Raw genomic sequence first — 5,325 nt, 5'->3', positions numbered from 1 at the left:
ACCTGCGGAGGGAGGTGATAGGCTGCCCTGGCTGGGACTGTCCAGATTTACAGGGGCCTCCTCATTGACAGTTGGAAGCCTGGGTCAGCTTCTTGTCTGCATACTTCTATTTAGTTCCACATGCAAAGGCCCCATCTAGTCACAGGTTAAAGCCCGAGGTCCCTTGTCTTTTATTTATTGCCCTCTATATGCTTGCCCTCCTCCTCTCTCTCTCCAGCTCAAGGTACCTTGAGACCACCTGCAATGCCAGGCCTGCTTACGAGACTTGGTCAGCACAAATTACAGGCCATAGGCAGAGGGAAACTCCCCTTGTCCATCTCTGCTCTCCTCCACCTGTACCTCCATCTGCCTTCCCGCAGCCTGAGTCTCTCTAGGGGGGCTCTGTTGAAAGTGGCAAGAAGTAACCAACCCTTGCCAACATTCCAAACAATTCTGAACCAGTTTCTCTAGGGTTATAGTTTTAGTCACACGTTGTCTACTCCTAATACATCATAAGCAAGGGTCATACCAAATACTTTTCCATGCACAGCAAGGGTCACCAGCTTTCTACCTGTAACACCTCTGCCCTCACTGCCTGATCATTAAGCCAACTGCACATGTAGTAGGTTCTGTTTCAGCACCTACCTACTGCCAGGTATCAAGTACTGGATTAGTTAGAATAAAGCTCAGCTGATGTAAAGAGGCTCAAAACTAACATTGGCTTCAGTGAGACAGAGGGCTGTTTCTGTCTCCTGTAATAGACCACATGGCTGTGGTGGCTGTCCTCTTGAAGATGGAGGGGCACAGGCCCCTTCTACCTGAGGGCTCCACCCTGCCCAGAGCTTAGTTACCATTTCAGCCAGTGGGAACAGGACAAGGTGACACCTTGAAGACGCACGTATCGCTTCTGCCTGTGACCCACATGCTACAACTCACAGCATTGCAACTTGGAAACATCACCTTTGCTTGGATGGGCAAGTGTCAGGTAAAATTTCATGTCTGAAAAGGACAGGGAGAATGCAAAGACAGTCAGGAAGAACCAGCAGGCTCTGCATGTCCACCACAGGGGAAAATAACACAGTCAACCCAAAACCAGGCAGCAACATCAGAAAACTGAGGAAAAAACTGATAGATGTCCAAGACAAAAACCCACCATAATGTGCCCATTGAAAAGCACGTTTGAATAGAATATGGTTGATCATAGAGCCTTTGACCAGGTCTCTGCCCAAACCCCATCTCCAGTGGGCCTCAGGTTCTGGTCAGGGGTGGGGTGTAGGCTGGTTGTTAGAAAGTCACCACCTCAGGACCATTGGCTGTCCCTCTCAGTGTCAGCACATCTACCTTTGTTTTTCTGTGACAGTTCAGATTGGCTGAAAAGTAGTGTTTTTCATCAACCTTGCAATAAAATCATTTAATTCTAAACTAATTCATGAGATGGTGGCGTTTTACTGTAATACATAATAGACCACTAAGAAATGTATTGAGAAGAAGTTATTTAATAAGTTTAGAAGGAAAAGAAAGGGGGAAAAAACCGAAAATAAGAATGGGCCATAAAAACGATCCAAAATTGCTTTTCACAAGACAAACTATATAGTGAAGCCTGAAAATTTCTGTTAAATGGTTGATTGCTAAAAAACAAAAACAAAACATAAAACTAGATAAAAGCAAAAAATGAAGAAATCAAAACCAGTTGTTATGGACTGAATGTTTGTGTCCTCCCAACATACATTCATATGTTGAAGCCTAACTTCCCAAAGTGATGGTATCTGGAGGATGGACCTCTGGGAGGTAATTAGGTTTAGATGAGGTCATGTGGGCGTGGCCATTGACAGAACTAGTGTCCTTATAAGACACAGAACTAGAGTCCTTATAAGACACTGCAAAAAAAAAAAAAAGAAAGAAAAGAGGAGAGCTGTAGAGAGAGGTCCCGTCTTCTTGGAGAATACATAAGTAATCATGTATAGAATGTCGGTAGAAATATGGACAGTAGAGGCCATTCTGGTGAGGCCTCAAATGGAAAAGAGGAACATGCTATCGGAAATTTGAAGAAAGGTGACCATGGTTATAAAGCGGCAAAGAACTTGGCTGAATTGTGTTTGTGGGAAGTAGAACTTGAGCAATAAAACTGGATTTTTAGCTGAGGAGATTTTTTTTTTTTGAGGAGATTAAAAAATAATATTTATTTGGCTGCACTGGGTCTTAATTGCGGCACACGGGATCTTTAGTAGTGACATGTAGGCTCTTAGATGTGGTATGTGGGATCTAGTTCCCTGACCAGGGATCAAACCTGGGCCCCCTGCTTTGGGAGTGTGGAGCCTTAACCACTGGACCACCAGGGAAGTCCCTAGCTGAGATGATTTATAAGCAAAGTGTTGAAGGAGTGACTCTTAGAGTAAAATGTGAGAGGAGTGAAGTGAATTGAAGAGGCATTGTTAAGCAAAAAGGAACTAGAATGTAAAGATTTGGAAAATTCTCAGCCTGTCCATATTGCAAAAAATGAGAAAGTACATTTGGAAGAGGACACCACGGATGTGGCTAGGTTATTACTCAGTAAAGAGATCATGGGATTATATGAGCAGAAACACTTCTGAGATCCCGCAGGACTGAACCATAGAGCTATTTAGCTATGATGTGCACTTTTCTGCAAGACATGGGAAGAATGGTCATAAAGGCGATTCAGGTATCATCAGGGCCACCTTCTCGGTTTCAAAGGGGGAGCCCATCACCATGGTTTCAACAGGCCAAATAGTGGCCAACTGATGCCTTGGGGGTGTTCTCTGGAGCCTTCTCTTTTTTTTTTTTTTTTTTTTGCGGTACGCGGGCCTCTCATTGTTGTGGCCCCTCCCGTTGCGGAGCACAGGCTCCGGACGCGCAGGCCCAATGGCCATGGCTCACAGGTCTAGCCGCTCCGCGGCATGTGGGATCTTCCCGGACAGGGGCATGAACCCGTGTCCCCTGCATCGGCAGGCGGACTCTCAACCACCGCACCACCAGGGAAGCCCTCTGGAGCCTTCTTGATGCGACCCCGGGGGGTCACTGCTCACTCCCCATGGCTCCATCCTGCGGAGGCCCCTCACTGCTTTAACACCGCAGAGTTGGCTCCCTCACTGTGCCAGCAGCAGCTCCACCGCTCCTCTCCAGGGCACCCCATTCTACACCTGGGGCCTCAAGTGTTCCCAGTGGCCAACACCATGCTGTCTTCAAGCAGCCCCACATTTTGAGGACTAGACTCCCGCTCCCCAGAAGCCCCCCTGTGCCCGCCCCAAAGCCTCACTGCAGGTGCATGCACTGTCTCTCTCAGACCTTGGGGCCCGTGCTTCATGCCCTTGTGCGGACTCCCCTCAGCTCACTGCCCTCCACGCCCTTCCTGCTGACCTTACCCAGCCTCACTGCTAGACTGGCCCTGGCTCTTTTGGTTCGGGATGTCACGGAAGACTGTCTGCACTTGCCGCCCACACGTGTGCACGCCTGAGACAGCCTGGCTCCGGCCCCTCTCCCACCTCCCCCAGGGCTTTACGGGCCAAGCACCTGGAGGTGTGAGAATGAACGCGTGGGTTGAACGGAAGCTCCGTGGGGCTCCCAGCTTCCACGTTGATTCTCTGCTGCTTCCTGGGTCTCAGGGCTGCCATAGCCTGGTTCTCTAGTTTTTCTCATAATAAATGCCATGCGGAAGACTGGCAGGTCTGCTGCCTCAGGGAGGATCTGGTAGAGGTGGGTTCTGGGCAGCCTGCACTCCCTCCCACTGCCCTGTTCTCCCTTAGCTCCCGGGACCTAGGGGAGCTGTCAGTCCTTGGAGCCTGGGTGCACTAGATCAAAGCCTGTGATCCCAAACCCAGAAATCTGATCCCCTAACTTCTTCCCAAGGGTGTGCAGTTGGAAGTAAGAGGTGGGGAACGAGTGACTTGAGATTTCTCCATGGTTGGCCAGTGTTTGAAACACGCAGTGACCACTGGTCTACATGAAATGCTTAGGATATGGAAGCAAATAAAGACCAGTCCCCACCCTCAAGCAGGCCCCACAGTGTTGAGGGGAAAACAACTGTGCCCATCCCAGGGCACGCAGCCTGCAGGGCTTGGGGACCCGGGCCCTGCAGCTACTTGCTGAATTCTTCTAAGATGAGAGCTTCCTGAGGTGTTCCTTCAGCCATAGTAGATGGAAAGGATACCTTACTTCTTCTGTTCCATGCCCAGCTATTCTACTCCTTTCCCCCCTCTATTTTTCTTCATAGAAAAACAGAATGTTGGAGCATTCACCACCGTCCATTTATCTGCTCACCATCTTTCTCCCATGCTAGAATGTATGCTCTATGAGGGCAGGGATTTTGTTTCATTCACGGCTCTGTCCCCAGCATCTAGAACCATACTCACAATAGGTACTAATTATATATGTTTGTGATTACATGAACCCATGAATCAACGATACTAGTTCTCTGTTAAGAGAGTGCTCTCTGGGAAAAAATGATGCCACAACGTTCCATGGGTTATCACACATAAATCTCTCTGTAATATGAGTTGCCCCACACCCTCACCCCCTCTTCTTTTTTGGCCTGAGAAAACAGGCCAGTGAGGTAGAGGTAGGATTATTACCCAGGCTGTCCCTCTCCAAAGGCGATATGCTCTTTCCACAGTTCTTGCTGCTCTGACAAGGGTGGCAGGGAAGACAGCTGGCTTTGCTCTGCCCCTGCTGTGTTCTGAGCAGCACACTGGTTACTCTGTAAACTTGGTTCTACCTAACCCCCAATAGTCCTTCAGAGATTGGTATTTTTATCCCCATTTTGCCCACAAGCACAGTCTGAGAGTTTAGTTTGCTCAGAGTAATCCAGTATACAAGGGGGGAGCTGGACCCACCTCCTGTCCTGTCTAATCCAAATATTCCTATCATAACAGCCCTCGCTCCGTGAGCCAGAGAACTCACGTGAGGATTCTGACATGGTCAGTGTGTGTACCCCTCCTATGTATTCTTGATCTGGGTAAATACCATGGGGTGATTTTTGGGTCCCTCGATCCTACCATAAGATGGTCCTGAGCTAAAACTTCATTTGCCCGTTGACTCCCTAAGCTCCTACACTGGCTGCTGAACAAGATTTTGAATTAACATCAATTCAGAGCCAGAGTCCAGTAACCCCTGCCATAGCCCAATCAACCTCAGACCACTTATACTCTGACAAAGTCAGGGTTATAGATCCATTACAGTGAGGGCGACAAACACACGAACGGCAAGTGTCTCACCAAAGAAAGGAAAACAGAGTTGTTACAGGACTTGGGGAGGGGTGGAGTTTAGGTGAAATCTAAGCGGAGCAGTGTCTTGATAGGCAGGCAAGGCAGGGCTGAGTCATCGTGGGTCATC

This window comes from Monodon monoceros, unplaced genomic scaffold (genome assembly GCF_005190385.1).
Source record: "Monodon monoceros isolate NGI ecotype Baffin Bay Population unplaced genomic scaffold, NGI_Narwhal_1 Super_Scaffold_5, whole genome shotgun sequence".
Taxonomy (NCBI): Eukaryota; Metazoa; Chordata; class Mammalia; order Artiodactyla; family Monodontidae; genus Monodon; species Monodon monoceros.
Note: the sequence above shows the minus strand (reverse complement) of the source record.